We start from the raw sequence: 22,999 nt of genomic DNA, 5'->3' as shown, positions 1-22,999 counted from the left end.
CAAAGAGTTCCCAGTCTGTTACGAACCAGGCTGGACCCCTCAAAACATTTCAAGAAGGCAGCCCAGACCCTAACTTTGCAAGTTGTAGCGAGTTTTAAGAGATTTGCAAGTTGTTTTAAGCAGATGTAAAGTGGATACTCCAGATCAAATCACTTAATTTTAAACAACAGAGAATTTATTTACAAAATTAGTGAATGAAACACAAACAACAGAAAACAGAATACCTAATAATCTAACCTCTCCGAAAACCCAACAGATTGCCCCAACTTAATGGTGCTGTTCCAAATGCTTGCAACAATCCCCATAAACACCCCATGGTACAAAAGGTAAAATCAAGGATAGAAGTCAGAGAGAGAGTGCCAGCCTCGACCTGCTTCTGTAGATCCAGCAGCCGCCTTTTCACACTACTACCTTAAAAAACACAGAAAAGCTGAGCCAGGAGAACTGGCCATTCCTCTTTCATTGTACGTGTTTTTTAAACTTGTAAGACTTCTGCCTGAGGCTGTCTCTGTTAGCTCTAATCAAGTTGGCCATAACACCCTTCTAACACCTTCATCTCCAGACTTTTCGGAGTCTATGTCCTTTACGACCTGTCTGTGGGGGGAGAAAAGAAGCCAAAGACAGCATAACCTTGTTAAAGGAGTAGCTTCGTCAAAGTGGAAAAGAACTATTTCTGAAATAAACTGTTGTCTTCTCATTATGCAAGAATTGATGACGTGGAGGTGTAAATTAACTCAATTGTGACATCAAATGCATATTAGACTGTAGTTTTAGTATAAAGCAGCATGGTTTGTTAAATTTATTGATCAACTATATCATTAAAAAACTTAACAGCATGCCAATTTTCAGAGTTCCTTAAAATCCAGTTCAACATCAGGAACAGTTGTCAGCTCAGTACCTGTATATGTAAGTAGAACATTGGACGTCCCAAATGTGGGAACAACAGCTTTTATTAATGGTTTAGAATTTGTTTTGTTTAGTAAGCATGTGCAGGCTTATCAAAGTGTTTTGGGATCCTTTTGCACTGATTAGATGTGCTTGCATTGCTGCAAAATGTATAATAATATAAGACTTATAAAAATGTCATTTCGCTAGGAAATTACTTGTGTTGTTCATGGGAGTTTGTAGGTCAGTAGTGTTCCTACTATTTTCTTGCCCTGGATGATGCTGCTTTTCTGTTGCTAACTGTAAATTTTGTTTTGCTAGTGTATCTGTAACTTTTACCCGTTCCTTTTTTTTCATGTGCATCTAATACTTTGCTTATGTCTGATAATCTGTCCCCTATCTTTGCCTTTCTCTATTTCTTTCTCTGTCACTGCTATTCTCCCACGTTGTCTGTTGGCCTCACAAATTAGAGCTATGGAGACGGCAGAGTCACTAAGGGGACAGCATAGAATCAGAAGTGATCAGAATAAATGATATGGAACCAAACATAGGCAATTTCAAATAACTAGATAACAGAGGAAGTGTTAGGGGAGGACTTTAAGTGGTGTGAATAATGGGTAATGGTTGTCTTAATCTCTTACAATTTTGGTTAGTGTTCAAAGTTAAAATCGCAACACCAGGTTATAGACCAACAGGTTTAACTGGAAACACTAGCTTTCGGGGTGCTGCTCCTTCATCAGGTGGTTGTGGAGTACACAATTGTAAGACACAGAATTTAGAGCAAAAATTTACAGTGTTACGTAACTTAAGTTATACATTGAAAATTACCTTGATTGTTTGTTGAGTCTTTCATCCGTTAGAATGACCATGATGGTTTCACTTCTTTCATATGTAAATCATAAAACTTTTTTAAAAAAAAAGTTACATTTACAGATTAACTGTAACCATTGGTGTCAGCCAGATAATATGTTGAAGGTGTTACCCCCTGTATTCCCTGTCCGTGCCATAATGTTTAAACCAAACCTTAAACAGATCATTGTTCATAGCAAGTTGCCCGGCTTTCAGGACAACTCTATATAACCCTGTCACGGTAGGTGCTGCAAGACATGACAGTGAGTGGACATGGACACCACCATTACACGTGGGGACACCTCTCACCATATACATGGCAGGTAATCATGTGACTCAGCCAACGTTATCTATCTTATACGCTGCAGGCAAGGATACCCTGAGGCATGGTACATTGGTGAAACCGAGCAAAGGCTACGGCAACAGATGAATGGGCACCGCACAACAATCAATAGACAGGAGAGTTCCCTCCCAGTTGGGGAACACTTCAATGGTCCAGGACATTCGCCCTCGGACCTTCGGGTGACCATCCTCCAAGGCAGACTTCGGGACAGGCAGCAGCGAAAAGTGGCCGAGCAGAGGCTGATAGCTAAGTTCCGTACCCGTAGGGAGAGCCCCAACCGGGACCTTGGGTTCATGTCACATTACAGATGATCACCATTGCCCTACATGAACACAAACCCACATACACACGTATACGTTTGTGGGGTGAATTTGTACTTTCAGAGTTGCATTATACTTAGCTCAAAAACTGCATGAAGGACTCTGTTATCTCACTTTTTAGATTAGAATCAGTCTAAACATTATGGCACAGACAGGGAATACGGGGCTAACACCTTCAAGATCTTATCTGGCTGACACCAGTTGTTACAGTTAACCTGAGAATGTAATTTTTAAAAAGAATTTTGTGATTTACATATGAAAGAAGTGAAATTATCATGGCCATTCTAACAGATGAAAGACTCAACAAACAATCAAGGTATTTTTCGATGCATAATATCAGTTGCATCACATTGTAAACTTTTGCAATAAATTCTGTCTCTTACAATTGTGTACTCCACAACCATCTGATGAAAGAACGGCGTTCCGAAAGCTAGTGCTTCCAATTGAACCTGTTGGGGACTATAACCTGGTGTTGTGTGATTTTTAACTTTGTACACCCCAGTCCAATGCTGGCATCTCCAAATCTTGATTAGTGTTGTTTTTGATGCTTTGAGTACCACAGGAACAAATTGGAAGGATTACAGTCGAGCTATATAAGCAATGATCATGGCACTGACAAACAGAAACATAAGAAAAAGCATTGGGAATGCAGATGTATTTATTGAAGGAGAGTTTTGTTGAGTTAGTGATGACTTTAGTTTTAATGGTGAGTGAAATAGTACCTGCCGTAAGTTTTTTTTTGTCAAGTAGCATAGGAGAGAATTTTGGTTAGCAAGCTGATTGAGGAGTTAACTCAAGGAAGCAGGAAATGAATCTCCTGAATGAGATCAGCTTGAAGATGGTTGAAAGGGAATAACTAAAAAAGCAGTAAAAGTTCAGGTCATGAAAAATGGAGGCAGCTGAGCAGTCTCTCTTCGTGGTGAATGCAACAGTTTTTTTGTCAAGAATCATCCTGAGCAAAAAAACACAGAATTCTGTAGGCTGTTCCTAGAGGCACTCATTAAGATGAATCACAGCTGCTGCTGGAGTATCACAAACTTCGTGAAAGATGTTGTTTGGTCTAACAGAAAATTATTGGTCTTTCTATGTGAAAAGCTATTAATGATTATGTTGCAGACTGGCAAAATCATACTTAATTAAGGACATAAAGGTTGGGGCATCAGCCACAATCTTCAACTGGCAAGGCCACAGACTTGAGACCCACCAGCTATCGAATGTAGAGAAGCTAGAACGTATAGGGAAAAGTATTTGGGATGTATTTACCCAGGGAATGTTTGACATTAAAAGTAAGTTGTAAATATAATACGTAATTATAAGTTCAAAGAGGCACTTCAGCATGCCACGTGCTGCAGTACCTCTCTGTAAAAGTAAATCTTGGTCACAATAAAACCATGAACTTGTAGTTAGAGATTAAAGTAGAATAGCAGGGAAGAGTGCTTCAAGAGGCAATCAGTGATGAAGTAATCGATTTTTTTTTAGACTCTACAGTCATGCTGATGTAGGCAGATCCTTGCTGTAAAGGAAACCAAAGCTTGGTATCGTCGCCAAAACTAGCAATAGTTAGCCAACTCAATTATATACAAGTTAAGGATGTCCACCTGAGCAAAGGACTTATCCAGTCATTTGTCTTATTATACCAGTGTATGGAAATGGTTTTGATGAGAGTTAACTTGGGATAGGAGGGAAGAATCTCACCAGAATCGAGATCCAAACTGGCTACAAAAGGCTGGGATGCAAAATTATGTACCAATTGTCATGTTTGCTGTTCTGTTCTCAGCATCAAGTTCTTTCTTTCCAGGCTGCATGATCGCTGTTAACTGACCCAAGTATATTTTTTCTCCAATTATTTTTGTTCTGTGTTGAATTTGGCTCAGAAGGCAGAATAGGAGAAAGTGAGGACTGCAGTTGCTGGAGATCAGTGCTGGAAAAGCACGGCAGGTCAGGCAGCATCTGAGGAACAGGAGAGTCGACGTTTCAGGCATAAACCCTTCACCAGAAGGCAGAATGGTTTATCCTAGCAGGATAACCAAGCTTGTTCCTGGTTCATTTCAAGGGAATCTGTCACTTCATTAGACATGGTTTCTAGCCTATGAAGCTTCTAAGACAGGGGAGTTTGGATATAAAACTTGTTAAAACTAAGGAGGTTAAGGCCATCATAATTGTGAAAGGTTCATGTCATCAAACCCAGCAAGGAATTGTAAAATCATCTCTACAGTCAAGATAAAAACACAGTTAAGTCAAGGTTGAAATTGTAAGGTACATTGATCCCAGCTGATATTATTACTGAACAAGTCGGATCCCAAACTTTTTCTCTCGTTTTAATGAAGTGGTCTTTCATTGAAACATAAGCACGCAATTCTGCAGATTTGGTTGAAATAACAAAATAGAAGTTTATTATTGCAAAAGCAATGAAGATTAAATAGAATTAACAAAACTATTTACATGTAACACAAGGTTAAAGATTTCCTAACAAAAGGTGAAATGCAATCCTGATCACTCAGAAGCACCCTTTACAGTAATCACAACAGTGAGTTTTCTGCACTATCATTTCTGTAGGGTTTATCTTAACCAATGTTTCAGTTACTGGTCTTAAGAAACTGAGCCTATTCCTCAAGACATCATACAACATTTTTAGACTTATTCATCTTTAAGTAACCCCTTCGGGTTTTTAACCAAACGCCGCTGCTCTGGAACTTACAGATTAAATGTCTTACATGGTGATAGTTTCTGTTAAGAGGTTATCTTCTTTCAGGAGCGAAAAAGGAACCCCCTTTTACATATCCAGCTTCAACCAGGACTTTTGGAAAATTGAATTGAAAGCAAAAGCTTTCTTCAAGCTATGGATGTTATTCTAGCCAAAAAACAAATACTGTTGTGGATCCTTCTAATTAAAATCTATGGCTTTACATTGTTCACTTGTAAAAATCTCCCATTGTGAACAAATTTCTGTCAGCCTCCAAGAACTATACCACCTCCTAACAAACCATGGATTCAGAAAGCCGTACAAGTTAATTATTAAATCACATCATATGTGCACAGACCTAAATTCTCATGCCAGTGGTTCAAAATCCCAACTTGATGATAAATTTTATTAAAAAATATATAAAACATACACTTTAAATCATGTCTGCCCCTCAAAGAAGAATGAAAATTTATCTTACACAATTCCGTTATACATCACAAAGTGTTTTAACACTATTCCTTTGTCACAGTGGCAGTAGCAACATAATTGTATTAAAATTGCAATGAGTTATGTATACAACCATATTTTGGATAAGTCCATGGGAATCACTTCACCTTGATAAGTGCTCTCAATAAAATGTCTTGCTATAACATCATCATTTCCAGGCGTATGAACAAATTTTAGAATATAGGATTAGAGACTTAAGTAACACTGAAACATCTTTGAACAGAATTCTTTTGTGAACATCCAATACTGCTTTTCCTATAATAGCCTTTGTAAATCACCTCGATAGTTTTCTAAAAGATAAAACATAATGCAATCTAATCTTGTAAACACCACCTACTTTTTCTCCTGTCTGATTTTGAGGATCTGCTCTTGAATTTTTCATTCACCAATTGTTCAGAGATTTTCATTTTACTCACTACTTCTTTCAGTACTACAAGTATGCCTTTCTTACAACTGTCATCCCTGTTGTGATATCATTTCAATGTGTTAACACGACACACTCACTAACCCTTTCCCCTGTCTAGAGAACTCACTACATAACTGAATTTCTTTTTAATTTGATAAGTTCAAGTGGTTCCCCAGAGGCAGGTAACTACACAAAGACATTGTCATCAGTAACAAAATGTTGAACTTTTGGCATTGTAATAGTTCTAGTTTTTATTGTTTCTTGAACACCCCTCAAGTGCTTTTCAACCAAATCAAGCTTTTACTTTGAAATTTGAAAGATAGGTACTCTGCTTTTTGGTTTATCAAAATCATCTTAATTAAATTATAATAAATCTGATGGTCCTCTTATCCCTAATGTCAAAATATTAGTTAAAAAGGATGAAGTCTTGTGGACTCTTTATGGTAACAGCAAATCTCTGAACCCTATAGCACATAGTAACAAAGGAATTGCCTTATCTCTGTCATTGGGATATTCTTGGCGATTAATGCTAATCACGAGTCCTCAAAGTTTGATGCCATCTTTCCAATGCATCTTTAGATTGAATGATAAGCAGAAGATGTAAATAACTTCATTTCCAAAGTAGTCATAATTTCTTTGAAGCATGAAATTTGAGCTTTGATCTGACTGTTTTTTTGTGTATTCCATGTCTTGAAAATAAATTGAACTAATTTTTCTACTACCATTTCTGTAGTGTATTTTTTCTTAAAAGTCACTAAATTAGACACTTTTGTGAAAACATCCCCATTCCTGGTTTTAGGTAGGAGTCCTACACCATCCATTAAGACCCTGCGGAACAGTTCTTCAAAAGTAGATATTGGAATTAAAGGCAAAGATTTATTTGATAGTGTTGCAGCATTACCTGATACTTATTTCATCTGTGGCAAATTTTGACTATGTCTTTATGTAATCCTGGACAAAAAAAAAGTTTTAGCTTGGGTTTTTGTAATACCTAAGTGACCTGCATCAGGATTTTGTGAGCCACTTGTACGTTTCACTCAAATACGCCGATGGAACTATCACCTGAACCACTCCTCTTTCCTCATTGGCTGATATTTGAGATCGTTTCCATTTTCACATGAGTACGTTATCTTTCAAGTGTAATCCTCAGGTATTGTTTCTGGTTCCATTTCTGAGTAGACTGTTTGGTATAACACTTTCAGCTCCAAATTCATTTGTTACTTTTCTACTAAAAAAGATGGACTAAACATATTTGTCTCATTCTCTTTATTTTCAATCTTTTTAGTTATAGTTTCAAAAGTTGTTTCTGATTCCAAGTTTCCAAATCATCTCCCTGTCTCATAGACTTCTTTCTTCCTATCTATAGGCCGAACATTTGGGCATATCAAAGTCAGGGAGCAATCCAGGATGTTTTTTCTGTAACATTTCAGTTTCTGCTATCTCCACTGGTTGTTCCACCACCCTTAATGAGGCCTATATTCTTGAATGTGCCATGTCATTTCCCAAATCAAAGTCAGTTCTGTCATTAGGAAGTTGTTTGTTTCACTATTCCAACTGTAATTTCTCAATTTACCCAAGTCACTCTTTAATCCAGTGCAAGTGATTTATAATCTTGTATATCTCCAATTAATATTTTCTCCTTTGTTAACCCCTCTGAAAAACAAATAGTAACATCAGTACTGACTTAACACTGTCTTTCAATGTCTTTGTTGGTTACATCCTTGATTCTAAGCAGAAGGAAATATCTTCCCTTTGAGAAGAAAATATTCAGAACTGATTCTCTCTATATTCTGATTCTCTCTATCAGCATCAGGAAAATCATGTCAGTCCTGAGCCATTTCTCTCTCAGTACATTCTATGGAAACATAATCTTTTTGTACCTCTATTGCACTTTTAATACCTACTTCCTTTCCTGATATATCCTTTTCTATAGATTCCTTAGCCATTTCCATTACTGTAGTTGGCCTTAATTTTAACCTCCAACCATTGGGTTTGGCATCCAGTCTTAGTAGAATGGGTGCATGTTAATTTCTTTTTGGTTCCAGCTCCCCTCCTTTTATCACTTTGGCAATTTTGTTCTCTATCACTTCTGCAAGGTGTAACTTAACCATAGCCTCGATTCTTGGTCTTGAGAACCTGATGGCCTCCTCTTTTGAGTTTTCATACAACTAATCTTAGACTTCTTCCGTTTCAAATGATATCTTCAGTATTTTAACAACTTTTACTGAACAGACTGGAACTTTTGAAATCAACTCCAAACACTGAGGTAACCTAAATAGTCAACCTTAACAGTTCTAACTATCTCCCTGCTTCAGGGGAACCTGTTTTACACATCTAGCTTCAACCAAGACTAATGCAAAACTATCCTAAAAGCAGAACCTTTTTCAATTTGAGGTATTTCCTGAAGTAAAAAAAACCCATTCTAGATCCTTCTAAGTAAAACCTAATATATTACATTGTTCGCTTGTAAAAACTGTCCCAAAGTCAACCAATTCCCATCAGCCTCAAGATCTAAAACTCTCACACTGTTCTTTTAACAGGCCATGAATTCGGAAACCTTTACAAATCAATAATTAAACCCATGGACACGCACAGACCAAAACACTCGCCCAAATCTCTCTCCTTGCATTATGTAGAACTCTTATTTCTCTGGAACTAACTCTGTATAGCCGATGATATTAGAAAACTGGTTGGAACTCTGTTTTTATGTTTGTATTCAGATCTTTCTAACTGTAGTATAAAATAAATTAGGACATAGTTTGTTTTTTTTCTTTTGTGTTATATACCTATAAACCTAAAGAACTCGTGGATTTGGTTCAGTGACTAACTACCACATTATCAAGCTGCACATGTAATATACAGTCTATCAAGACAGATTTCATTCTGGTGCATGACTTATCCACTATTACTGTCAGCTTAGATCGTAACAACAAATAGACTAACAGAGGTGAAACCATTATGCCATTTCTCCCTATGTTCAGGCCTGGCCTGAAAGTGGGAGAGATTAGAGGAGGGAACCCATGTTTTGTAAAGGTGTGACAATCACATGGTAATCAAGCAGGTAATTGGTCGCCACCTGGCTTTTGACTGGTGTTAGGACCCAGAACAACAAAGGTCCAACCATCAAGACCAGCCGGCCAGTCAGAGACGAGCAACTCTAGCACTTGGCAGAGCAACTGATGTTTTGGCGATTATTCCTGACTAAAATAAAGTTTGGGTAAGCTTACTGATTGTAGCCTGACATTCTTTCAGGAAGACAGATTGGGTTGGGATATCTGGTCGGCATGAATGGGTTGGACCGAAGGGTCTGTTTCCATGCTGTACATCTCTCTGACTGTATGACGCTAAATGAGTGCAAATGAGATGATTTCTTGGAGGGAGGAGAATTGGAGGAGAAGTCTTTTCATGGAGAGTATTATGCTACATTTGCAGGTTGTTAACCCATGCCAATGTTTATGTTCCTCCCACTTTCTTCACCTAGTGCCATTAACATATAATTCTACTCAGTAATCACTTGTGTTCACTCAACTTCCCTATAAATGCATCTATCCTAATTGCTTTAAGTACTGCTTGTAATAGCGACAGTCACCATTCTAATCCTTATTTGAGTAAAGAGGTGTCTTGAACTCCCTATCTGGACCTAAAATTCTAGCTTCTAGTTTTGATTTCTTCCGATATGAAAATACTTAATCAAGTCGTTTGATAAACCTACAGATCTCTTTCAGGTCAATCTCCATCTCTTCTGGAGAAAATAGCATGTTCAATCATTTCTGACTTGATGTGGAGGAGTGGGTGGACCTGTTGGACTATAACCTGGTGTTTTGTGATTTTTAACTTATTTCTGATTTGGTATAATTTCTCCTGCAAGTATTCTTTTGCACTCTTGCTCACTCATAGAATCCCTGTAGTGTGGAGAGAGGCCATTTGCCCAATCAAATCTGCACCAATCCTGCAAAAGCATTCATCCAGATCCCCAACCACCGCCGCCTCCGCCCCCCCCCAACCCCCCACCCCCAACCCCACCAAGCCATGAAGTCTGCACTGATCCTCCAAAGAACATCCCACACAGAAAATCCCCATAACCCCACATTTACCATGGCTAACCCTCCTAGCCTGCATATCTTTGGACTGTGGGTGGGAACCGGAGGACTATCTGGATTGGTACATGAATAAGAAAAGTTTGGAGGGTTACGGGCCAAGAGTTGGAAAATGGGACTAGATTAGTTTAGGTCGGTATGGACGAGTTGGACCGAAGGGTCTGTTTCCGTGCTGTACATCTCTGTACCCATGCAAATACAGGGAGAGCATGCAAACTCCATATAGTCACACAAGGCTGGAATTGAACCCAGGTCCCTGGTGCTCTGAGGCAGCAGTGCTGACCACTGTGCCACTATGCTTTCAACTGCTGGTGTATCTTTATATAATTTTTATAGTATAGAGACTGGAAACTGTTTACAGTACTCAAGTGTAATCTACGCAGATTATGTACACGAGAGTCATAGAGATGTGCAGCATGGAAACAGACCCTTCGGTCCAACCTGTTCACGCCGACCAAATATCCCAACCCAATCTAGTCCCACCTGCCAGCACCTGGCCCATATCCCTCCAAACACTTCCTATTCACATACCCATCCAAATGCCTCTTAACTGTTGTAATTGTACCAGCCTCCACCACATCCTCTGGCAGCTCATTCCACACACGTACCACCCTCTGGGTGAAAAAGTTGCCCCGTAGGTCTCTTTTATATCTTTCCCCTCTCACCGTAAACCTATGCCCTCTAGTTCTGGACTCCCCGATCCCAGGGAAAAGACTTTGTCTATTTCTCCTATCCATGCCCCTCATAATTTTGTAAACCTGTATAAGGTCACCCCTCAGCTTCCGACGCTCCAGGGAAAACAGCCCCAGCCTGTTCAGCCTCTCCCTATAGCTTAAATCCTCCAACCCTGGCAACATCCTTGTAAATCTTTTCTGAACCCTTTCAAGCTAAATAACAAAATACTGCAGATGCTGGAAATATAGACCAGGCAACATGACTCTTTTTTTAGATTCTGAAGATGAGTTCTATTCTGTGAAGACAGAAACGGAGTTATCTAATGTGCTGCGTGTTTCCAGCACTTGCTGTTTTTATTTCAGGTTCCTAACACCTTTGATGTAACTGCTTTTCTGTTATATTGTTCTAAAATTAGCCACAGAGTTTTGCTTGCTTTTTTATGGCCTTACTAACCTGCGCTAGTCTTTTTTTAACAATAACGTTTCACTACCTTATTTTCCAAAGAACTTGTGGCCTCCTTAATCTTCCTATCACTTGCTGGTGTATATCAAAGTTCATTTACTATTTGTACACCTGCTCTGCAAGATTATTTAATGCCTTTCTGTAATCAGATACAGCATTTCTCTGTATGAACTAACACTGACACCCTTCCCAATTTTGTCATTTGCAATTGGCTAAAATTTCTTCCAATTTTTAACCAGTCAGGGAATGGCGGTAGGAAAAATGTTTTATTTTGAATAAGCTTGTTGGAATCAGGTTATTCCGATTACCTTTTTGTATCAACTTTCCAAGACAATAAGACAGCCAATGTCCGGATATCTTCTGCAAAAGCTATGTAAAGCTGCGTGTCTTAAAATGGCAGCTCAATGTAGTTATCATTGTTATTATTCCATGGCTGATTGCAAAATCTATGGAATTTACAGGTTCACTTCATGATTTGATTGTTAAAAGACAGAATTTATCCTACTCTGTCTTCATAAATATTTCTACTGTTATGCAACTTGATCCTTTTGTATCATTTGATGCATCATTATGGACAGTATCGCATCCTCTTTCTTCAACCTACCAGAGTTGGGGGAGGGGAAGCTAACTCTCAATTGCAAATGCTGAATGTTAGGAGTAATTATAAAGTATCTGTTTGATCAAAGAGATATACATTTGAAGAGCGAAACTTGATTTCTTTTGATTATAAATTACTATTGAGATTTAATAAAATTGAAATCATTCCCAGATAAAAACCACTTATCTTTATATTGTTTTAATTTTGTTCCTTTTTTAACGTTTAGTTTTTGTGCAGCTATAGTTGTCAACTTCTTTGTTCCCTCGTCAAGTGGAAATGATCACACAAAAGATTAATGATTACAGTGTTGTTGCTGCAGACTAATTGAGAACTTAGCTGTCATTTATTAGCTGGACATTCTGTAGTCAGTATTTATTAAATGAACGCTTTTCAATTCTGTTTTGTTCTTTCTGTGATTTACTAGAAGCGCTTGCAACTGTATTCCTTAAACAAAACTGTCGAAGCAAACAGTTTGCTCACCATCCTTTTATTGAATATAAATTTCAGAATTAAGTCTTTTAGACAACAGAAATATCTAGCATTTGGTCCCTTCAGCAACGGGTTTTAGTGACCGGAGATATTCAAACACATAAGAAAAACACATTTTAACAATTTTATAGGAAGCATTCACATCTTTAATTTTTTTCATTACCAAAATTTAGATTTTCTGTTACATAAAAATATTTCACACTGTGCCTTTATATTATCCAAAATGGCATGAGTCTTTTTGAGTAGTTAATCAGAACGCAGATCATCATGTACATTATTTTGGAAGTGAGTGTTCAGTCACTAGTGATTTTAAATGCTAATGGAGTAACTTATCTGTTTCTGTGAGTGAATGTTTACTTAATTTGTATTCTGGTGAAGCAATATAATTTAATGTTTTGTCACTGTTTATTGTTTTACTCACTTTTCACTTATGAACATTTATGAAATACCTTAACTAACTGGATTTGTGTAGGTGAAATACGTAATAGCACAGTCACAGCAAAAATAGTCTTGTAGTTTCTGACTGCTGGTTTCTCCCAGCCGTTCATAAAAACAGTTCACTGCTGTTTTATTATTATGATCATCTCATTCAGGTTTTAATGTAATGAGGATAATGCAAAACTAAAAATTTAAGTATCATTTAAGTACACAAATAGCTTAAATTCATAAGTGTCATCTGGATTTTTCTATTTTTCAATTTGTTAACTTTAGCATGGTAAAACTGATGGATTCCCAGTCCTATTGCTGTCACTGATAAATTATATAAAGATAAATGACATTATGGTAAATTCTACTTAATGACAAATTTTTAATTTTCAAAACACGGTCATTTCTTGGTGGTGAATAAAGAGCTAATTACATGAAGATCTGCACAAAAATAACTCCTCATTTTGAAAGATAATAGAAAAGAAATGTTGCAGATTAATGACGCTATTTATCTTTAAAAAATTTCTATCTTTCTTTGTGATAGCAGTGCTCCCCAAGGAAAATATTCATAAAATGAAATTGAAGTCGCAACTTAATAGGTTATTAAAATTGTTGAGTGCATATTGCTTTGGTTTACTCCAACTGTAAATTTAAATTGAAGGTTTGCAGTGTTTCTGAGCCATGCATGTGGTTTTATGATGTTGAAATTGAGAGTGCATGTACATCTTCGTCAAAAGATAATTTTGAATTTGACTCTGATGGTGGTATTAAAAAGAATGAGATGAAAGGAGAACGTTGACAGCAAACGCAGCATGTTTGCTTATTCTCATTAGAGTAGAGCTGTTCACAAGGTTCTCCTTTTGTCAAACCTTTGGCTACTTTGTTGTAATTCTTTTGGTCTGTGCCCTACAGTGATTCTTTGTTGACTTGTACATCCGTATGGTGGACCCTGGTGACCCTCACATTCAGCCTCGTGGCATTCATTCAAATCTATGAAACCAGAGTCTGATCTTTTTTCCTGCTTGTTTCTTGTGAAAACCGGGTCAAAACTACGATGATTACAAACATTTGCTTTATGAAGGTTTCCTGCCCACACGTCTGTTCCCTGTTTGAAAATAATTTTCCATAACCATAGAAATTGACAATTTTAATCCATCATTTTCCATAGATATCTAGTTACTCTGCTGCAATAAAGAGTTGTCCTTTAGTTTTTAATTAATTCTATAGTAGTTCTGGTTTAGTTGTTTTGCTGATTGGAGAACAGTTGGATTGAAAACCGGTGCATCTTCAACAACAAAAGATAGCAAGTTGATCTGAAAAACGTAGTTGAAGACGAAGTCAGAACTCTGATCTGAATCATCTGCAGTATATGTGACATAGTTGTTTGCCCATTAAATGTTCATTAATTAAACAGCTTGGTCCTATTTGTTTTTCTTTCATGGTATAACAGAATTTTTTTGAAACTTTACAAGCAGAAAGATTAATAGATATTCAGTCACTTTCTTTTTACACACACATTTAGGGCGACACACAGAGGCTAAGTTTTTTTTAGAACATCTCCTAATTTTCTCTAACATTCTCAGAATTTACAAATGATTGAAGTTATTAGTCGAATAAATAGTTAACCTTGGATTCAACATTAATTTTATATTAATATATGGAATTTGACCTTTTGTTTTTATCTTTTGAAATACATACTCTGGCATTCAGATGGATATGGACTGTATCTTTGTCACTCAGCTCATGTATTGTGATGAGACAGGAGGGTTTCAGCAGTTACACACAATGCGGAGGGAATTGTTAAAGTTTGTAGTTTAATAGAGGGGCATTTATTTATTTGTGATTTCAAAATACCCACATGCACCATTCTGTTAAATATACCAGCTAAATCCTTGAATTATTTAAGTATAGCTGAATTTGGATCTTTCAATCAGTGTCTTCTATAAAACATTTGTTTGAATGATGGCTGTTTCTGACCACCCTCTAATTTTGAAACACACTTAAAATTTTAAATACAACATTAGCCAATTAAAATAACTGTAGTTGATTTCGCCACCATATTTGCCATGTAAGGTTTTTGGAAGTAAATTCCAATGGATCACAAAATAATGAATTATCCATTAGTGACATTCTGACAAACTTTTACCAGTTCAAACTGGCAATTCTTGAGCAGTCATTTAGGATAAGTTTGATATCCATAACAACAGTTATTGTAAAGAGTTAGTAAGACTCAATAATTAGCTAACTTATATTTTCCTGGTCTCTCTATATATGTCAATAAATCTGTTTGACTTAAAATATGAAGATATATTTTCACATGTCCAGTAGTATGATTGTTGAAGCGTTTTGGCTCATCAGCTCTTAGACAAGTATTGTCCCTCATCCAAACTTTCGTAAAGCAGAGGAAAATTTTATGCTAGCAGACTCCCATTAAGACCATAAGACATAGGAGTGGAAGTAAGACCATTCGGACCATTGAGTCCACTCAGCCATTCAATCATGGCTGATGGGCATTTCAACTCCACTTACCCGCATTCTCCCCATAGCCCTTAATTCCTCGAGACAACAAGAATCTATCAATCTCTGCCTTGAAGGCATTTAGCGTCCCGGCCTGCACTGCACTCTGCGGCAATGAATTCCACAGGCCCACCACTCTCTGGCTGAAGAAATGTCTCCACATTTTTGTTCTGAATTGACCCCCTCTAATTTTAAGGCTGTGTCCACGGGTCCTAGTCTCCTCACCGAAAGGAAACAATTTCCTAGCGCTCACCCTTTCCAAGCCATGTATTATCTTGTACGTCTCTATTAAGTCTCCCTTAATCTTCTAAACTCCCGTGAATACAATCCCAGGATCCTCAGCCGTTCCTCATATGTTAGACCAACCATTCCAGGGATCATCCGTGTGAATCTCAGCTGGACACGTTCCAGTGCCAGTATGTCCTTCCTGAGGTGTGGGGACCAAAACTGGACACAGTACTCCAAATGGGGCCTAACCAGAGCTTTATAAAGTCTCAGTAGCACAATGGTGTTTTTATATTCCAACCCTCTTGAGATAAGTGACAACATTGCATTCGTTTTCTTAATCACGGACTCAACCTGCATGTTGACCTTTAGAGAATCCTCGACTAGCACTCCCAGATCCCTTTGTACTTTGGCTTTATTAATTTTCTCACCGTTTAGAAAGTAGTCTGAGCTTTTATTCTTTTTGCCAAAGTGCAAGACCTCGCATTTGTTCACGTTGAATTCCATCAGCCATTTCCTGGGCCACTCTCCCAACCTGTCTAGATCCTTCTGTAGCCTCCCCACTTCCTCAGTACTACCTGCCTGTCCACCTTCTTCGTATCATCTGTAAACTTCGCTAGAATGCCCCCAGTCCCTTCATCCAGATCATTAATATATAATGCAAACAGCTGTGGCCCCAACACTGAACCCTGCGGGACACCGCTTGTCACCGGCTGTCATTCCGAAAAAGAACCTTTTATCCTAACTCTATGCCTTCTGTCAGACAGCCAATCCTCAATCCATCCCAGCAGCTCACCTCGAACACCATGGGCCCTCACCTTGCTCAGCAGCCTCCCGTGTGGCACCTTATCAAAGGCCTTTTGGAAGTCTAGATAGACCACATCCACTGGGTTTCCCTGGTCTAACCTACTTATCACCTCTTCAAAAAATTCCAACAGGTTTGTCAGGCATGACCTCCCCTTACTAAATCCATGTTGAAACAATTATAGTAATTGTTAATTCTAAACACCTTTCAATATCTAGGAAAATTGTTTATTTTGTAAGTAAAATTGTTTTTTATGAAGTTTTTTTAATCCAGAGCAAAATTTGGAAATAAAGTGATAAATTGAACTGTACTAGAAGATAATTATGTTGCTGTCTAATACCAAGTCATATTAAAAGCTAAGATACATTACCTGATCAGTCCAACTCTCTGCTGTACCATTAAAGGAAAAGAAAATAATTAAGCTTGCAGTGTGGATTCTGTAATATTGAGAGTTCGTTGTGCTGCTCTTCAAATGAAGCTTTTGGTATAATGAAAGCTGAACTTAGATAATGGCACTATTTAATATTTTACATTATCATTGTGCATTTTCAATTTCTGAGTTTATATATCCCCTAAGATGCTTTAAGTGGAATAGTTAAGTGTATTAGAACACTCTTATCACTTAGTTGGTGGATTTGAATCCAGTATAGACAAATGATATAAAGATATGTTCTTTATGACAATTTGAAATAAATTTAAGCTGTCGCTGTTCAGTTCCCAGTGGATTTTTTTGGTGTGGACAAATTGACTCCAAATGCAGTGCATAAGAAATTGTTAAGTATGATCATTTCAATGCTTAAATTGAAGCTCAAAGCAACATTTTAAAACAAAATCACAGATTACTTGTTGGCATTACACATATAAGGGAGGTGATAGCTTAGTGGCATTGTTGCCGGACATGTAATCCAGAGACCCGGTTAATGTTCTGAGAATCTGGGTTTGAATCCCTCCATGGCAGATGGTGAAATTTGTCAAAACAAATCTCGAATTATAGGTCTATTGATGACCATGAAACCATTAGTGATTGTTTCAAAAATATATCTGGTTCACTCATGCCTTTTAGGAAAGAAAATTGTTTCTCCAAACTGGTCTCTGCCTTCAAATCCACAGCAGTGCAGTTCAACTGCCATCTGAAATGAATGCCCAGCAAGCCATTTGGTTGTGTCGAATGCTAGAGATAAAAGGAATAGATCATTTGGTATCAACTAAGGCACAGAAATGACCCTGCAATGACAGACCCTTAGTAATATCTATGGCTCATACCAAAATTTGGAGAGCTGTCTCAGTCAAGCAACAACCTGAAGTAGTCATACTCAGCAAACCAGACAACACCAGCACCATCCCTGGATATGTTATGGCAGGACAGACCCAGGAAACACATAGTATAAAGTCAGGAGGGAGCCTAGGAGTCCTTAGCATTGATGTCTCAGGTCAAACATGAAAACATTGCTAATTACCACAGCAGTACTGCTATTGTCCAAGCTGGTTGAGCCCTAAAGGATAATGCTGATGGACTGGGACGGTGGCAAGTAGTGAGAGCATTAACAAGAGGAAAGAAAATTCTTTATCTTCAACAATGTGCCTTGTACAGACGGAAATATCCATGATAACATTGATCATAGTGACTAGCTTTCAGTCATGGTAGAGATGGAAATTCCACCTTCACATTGAGAGTACACTCCATCATGTCTATCTTTGGTAGCACTGTGCTACATTGACTTTGAACAGATCCAGCAACTCAAGACTAGGCATCTGAATGCTGTGAGCCATCAGCGGTTTAGGACACCAACACAATCTGCAACCTCACAGTATTTCTCCCACTCTGCCATCATCATCAAGTCATGAAATCAACAGAGAATGCAGAGAGGGCGTTCAAGGAGCAGCACAAAGAATGCATAAAAATGAGATTTCAACCTCATGAAGTTACAAAACCGGACTACTGGTGTGTCAACCACCATAAATAGCTCCTGAAAGAGCTAAGCTATTGCACAACCAAGAATGCAATCCAAGTTCTGCGGTCCAGCACATCTAGTTGTAAATGATGGTGGCTAGTTAAATAACTCATTGGAAAAAGAAGGTCCACATATATCCCTATCCTCAATAATGCAGGAGCCCAGAACATCCGTTCAAAAGGTAAGGTTGAAGCATTCACAGCAACTTTTGCAAGTTGATATGAAGGCTAATGTTCCAGTAGTGCCACAGCAGGTGCTTACTTTTAGTTAGTGTTGAGATCTGTAGTTGACAGGTTATTGTAAGATCTATATTTTATACTATTAAATCACTTGTGGGGCCCGATTTCTGCTACCTTGGATTCCAGATCCATTTAATGGTGGTGGGGAGGACCAGTTACAGGGATTCTCTCCCTCCTTGCTGGTGTTGCTAATATTTGCAAGCATGGAATAAGGTTATGAGTAGCGAGCCCATGTCCTGTACCGCCAATTTGATTGGCTGCTTTGGGGTAGTTTTTGTTGAGTCAAGCCAGCTTCGCATTCACTTGTGGCTTACAATGTCGTGACAGAGTCTGGATTGGAGGGACTATTTGACCTTTCAACCCCAAGTTGTAGCCATTCCTTTACTGAGAGCCCAGATTATTATAGCAGAATTGTTAGTGAGTCTGTTTACATGAATATATTGCAGTGAAGTATTGACTTTCCTTAGAGTCGGAATTCTAACAGCACAGAAAGAGGCCTGTTCTGTCCATGATGATCATCAAACAACCATCTATTCTAATCTCATTTTCCAACACTTGGCCTATAGCTTTATATGCTACTGGCCATTTCAAATATTCATCTAAATACTTCCTAACTTTGTTGACGGTTCCTGCCTCTGCCACCTTTTATTTTTTTAAGCAATGAGTTTCAGGTACCTACAATCCTCTGGGTAAAAACAATTTTCATCAAGTCTCCTTTCAACGTGTGAGCTTAAATTATGCCCCTGATTATGGACCCCTTAATAAAGGGAAATGTTTATGCCCCTCAGAACTTTGCACATTTCAATCAGATCTGCCTCTTGACCTTCTTTGTTCGAATACTGGGGTTGTTTCCCTATGTAATATCTATTGCTGAATCGCTCCAGCCTAAGTAACGTCCTCTTCTGCACCCTCTCTAGTGCAATCACATCCCTTCCTTCAGTGTGGCGAGCAGAATGGCACACAGTATCCTAGCTGTGGCCTAACCATTCTTATATACAGCGCCATCATAATTGGTTTGCTCTTCTATTCAGTGCCTTGACTAACGAAGGCAAGTATCCCAAATGCCTCCTTAATCATCTTATCTACCAGTCTTGCTGCCTTTAAGAATCACATGAAGGTCCCTCTGATCCTCTGTATTTCGGAACTTCTACGTTCAATATGTACTCCCTTGCTTTGACAGTCCTCCTAAAATGCGTCACTCCACACTTGTCAGGATTAAATTGCATTTAGATTTCAGTGTTCAGTCCACCTAACCAGCCTGTCTATTAAGGATTTCCTCCTCGTTATTTACCACACCACCAATTTTAGTGATACTGATTATTCCTCTTACATTCATGTGTAGATTCCCATGAGCTCTTGGCTTCTTAACCAGTCTGCCATGCAAGTCCTTGTCAAAAGGCTTATTGAAGTCACAAATGCATATACAACCCTCATCTACGCACTTGCTCAAAAAAATTAAATCAAATTTGTTAGACATGATCTCCCCCTTATAACGCCATTTTAACTATCCTTGATTGATCCTAGCCTGCCCAAGTGGGGATTAATTCTGCCCCTCAGAATGTTTTTCAGTAGTTTCCTACACAGATGTTAGAGTCACTGTAATCTCCTCCCGTGTCTCCCACAACAGCCTGGGGTACACCTCATCTGTACCTGAATATTTATCTGCTTTCAAAGTTCAAGCTTGTGAAAACCTTTGGTACTTTCTCTCCGTGTTATTTTGTTCAAGTATATCACAGCCGCCGCTGCTGATTTCTCTATATGCAACATGTAAGTACGACTTTAAAATTTCAGCTGTGTCTTCAACCTGCATACATAGATTGTCACTTTGGTACCTAAAGGGCCCTTCTCTTTCCCTGGTTATTCTCCTGCCCCTAATAATATTGTAAAATATCTTCGGATTTTGTAGACGTCTCTATGATGTTAAATTCCTTTTGGTTTTTGGTTATCTCTTTTGTCACTGTCTCAATGTATTTGTGGAAGGGTAAGTGGTGTCTTGCAGCTTCTGTTATTGACAATTAATTGGCCTGTTTGACACTTTTATAGGATTGTAGACGTGCCAGGGTTTGTATCTCAAATATTCTGAGTGGATTTTTTTTTCTCAGTTTTTTTCTAACATCCCATTGTTGCCATAATGGTTGGTATAGGGTCATTAGGTTTGTCCGAATTCAGACTATCTGCTTCATTTGTGAAAATCAAATTGTTTGAATCTCAAGTCAACATTATATTTGCACTAATTCTCTCAACCTGTAAAATCTGATCTGGAAATGATTTGGTTCTCAACATAGTTGATCATGTATATTTAAACTGGAATCCTGTCTTGCGATTCTAAGACTTGATTTAGTCAAACAGTTGGAAGTGAATTTTCTAGAAGTTTCCCTACTCCACTGGTATACTTTGTAGGAGAAATACCAAGAAAATCCAACCCTTAAGGTTCTTGTATAATTGCTAAAGGTTTCTACAACATTGTATCACTGCAGGATATATCCTCTTGTGTTTATAGTGCCAGCAATCAACTTAAATTGTAAACGACTTGAGGAAAAATGAATTTTAATTTTCCTCAACTATTTTGCTTTTTGCATTAAAACTTACAATTCTGTTGAATATTGAGATATATAGGGTTCAATGCAAAGAATTACTTTTGAATCTCAATGAATGTTGTCAACCATTCCATTGTATATGAGAAATAAACAACAGTGGGGTAAATAAATAGCTGAATTTTTTTAAAGATATTGGGTGAAAGAGGATATTGACAAAGAGATTCAACAAACTATTTGTTTTTATTCATATAGATGGTGGGCAGATCATTTAGTATTCACCAGAGTGAACTGATAAGATTTCTAACTTCAAATGTCATCTTAAATGCAGCATCTTCGCAATTTGTTAGCCTTTTAGCATTGTTCTGTAATGCAAGTCCTGGTATGATTGACCTCATAAACTTCTGCTGCAGAACAGGAGTGCCAACAACTCTTGTCACATGAATCTATTCTAGGTCTCAGGCTCAAATGTCTTGAATTTAGCTGTCTTGCATGTGCCACTGTTCTATTGTCATATTGATTTACTTCTTGAAAATACAGCTTTATAATTGGCTCCATCCAGTTCACCTTGTAAGATCTAAATTTAGTTATTGAAAATAGACCCATTATTACAATGCATTTTAAAGAAATATATTTATGTCCAGTTTAAATTGAGAACCTGACGCTTATTTTATGCATCTTTATTTCATGAGAAAGTTGTTCAGAAGTTGAATGTCTGCTTTTTCTTAATGCATGGAATCTTGATCCAGTTTTCTGTAGCAGGTTTAAGACAATAGTCTCCATATTATGAAGTCATTAAGTGTTAACTTAAGTGGTAAAGTGTCTAAGTATGTAAACAGTGTAATAGGACTCTTGTGGCACAGTGGTAATGTCCCTGCCTCTGAGTCGGAAGGCCTGGGATCAAGTTCTACCAGCTTCTGGAGGTATGTCATAACATCTCTCAGGTTGATTAAAAATACGTTAACAGCTTAATATGTCAATATGTACAGTTTATCAAATACTTGATGAATTTTATAACTTTCTTTGAGGATTTGATGATTTAGAAAACATATATTTCTTTAATTAGAAGTTTTATTCTTGGAAGTGTTGGTCAACCCATTTATTGTGTTAACTATGGGGAGTTTATTCTACATGTTAAGTAATAAACAGCAAACCAGGATCCTTGCCATGAAATTGCCTGCTTCAAAATGGGGTAGCATTTATGATTGATTTTAACTGCTTTAAGTAAACACAGTAATATTAAAAGGCTTTTTGGTAGGGGCAATATACACCCAGCAATAAGTTTGCATGTGGTTAGAGAATTATTTATAAAAGAGAATTAGCATAAAAAGGCATTATCTATAACAAGTATTGAAAAATATGATTTTACCTTTTAAAATCTTTTTTGCTTTGTTAGGATCAGAAAGGCAAGAAAGTAACAATTTGAACCCATTGTGGAGGTCTGCCTAGAGTATTTTAGGTAGTTGCATTGTTTCTTCCTTTTTTTTATGTTTTTGTTTTTTTTCCCCTGTTTCTTTTCCTGTACTGAGTACAATTTTGGCTGCCTTACTTGAAGGATGTAATTGCATTGGAGACCGTTCAGACAGGTTCACTAGCTTACTTCCAGAAATGAAAGGTTTGTCTTCTGGGGAAAGATTGAACAGTTTAGGCTTATTCTCCCTGGAGTTTCGAAAAATGATATGAGATTTAATTAAGGTATATAAGATGCTAAAGGGGATTGACAAAATAGATATAGAGTGGATGTTTCCCCTTGTGTATAATCTAGTCCAAGAGGTTATAGTGTTGGGCTAAGGGGTGACAGATTTAAAACAGAGATGAGGAATGACTTCTGTCAAAGGTCTGTAGCATTCACTACACCAGAATTCTGAATAAATTTGAGGAGATAGACAAATTTTTAATTACTAATGTTTTAAAGTGGGCAGGACAGTGGAATTGTGGTTGAGGTTGAGATGAGACTGCCATAACCGCATGATCGTACTAAAAGAAG

The 22,999-nt window shown here is 37.7% G+C and overlaps 1 protein-coding gene across 1 annotated transcript in view; it reads left to right on the top strand.

The window, feature by feature from the left end:
- zcchc7 (zinc finger, CCHC domain containing 7) overlaps positions 1-22,999 on the top strand; it is a 280,949-nt gene that overhangs the window by 137,364 nt on the left and 120,586 nt on the right.

Source organism: Chiloscyllium punctatum, chromosome 2, assembly GCF_047496795.1.
Source record: "Chiloscyllium punctatum isolate Juve2018m chromosome 2, sChiPun1.3, whole genome shotgun sequence".
Classification (NCBI taxonomy): Eukaryota; Metazoa; Chordata; class Chondrichthyes; order Orectolobiformes; family Hemiscylliidae; genus Chiloscyllium; species Chiloscyllium punctatum.
The sequence above is the reverse complement of the archived record's forward strand: the minus strand, read 5'-3'. Positions and strand labels throughout refer to the sequence as shown.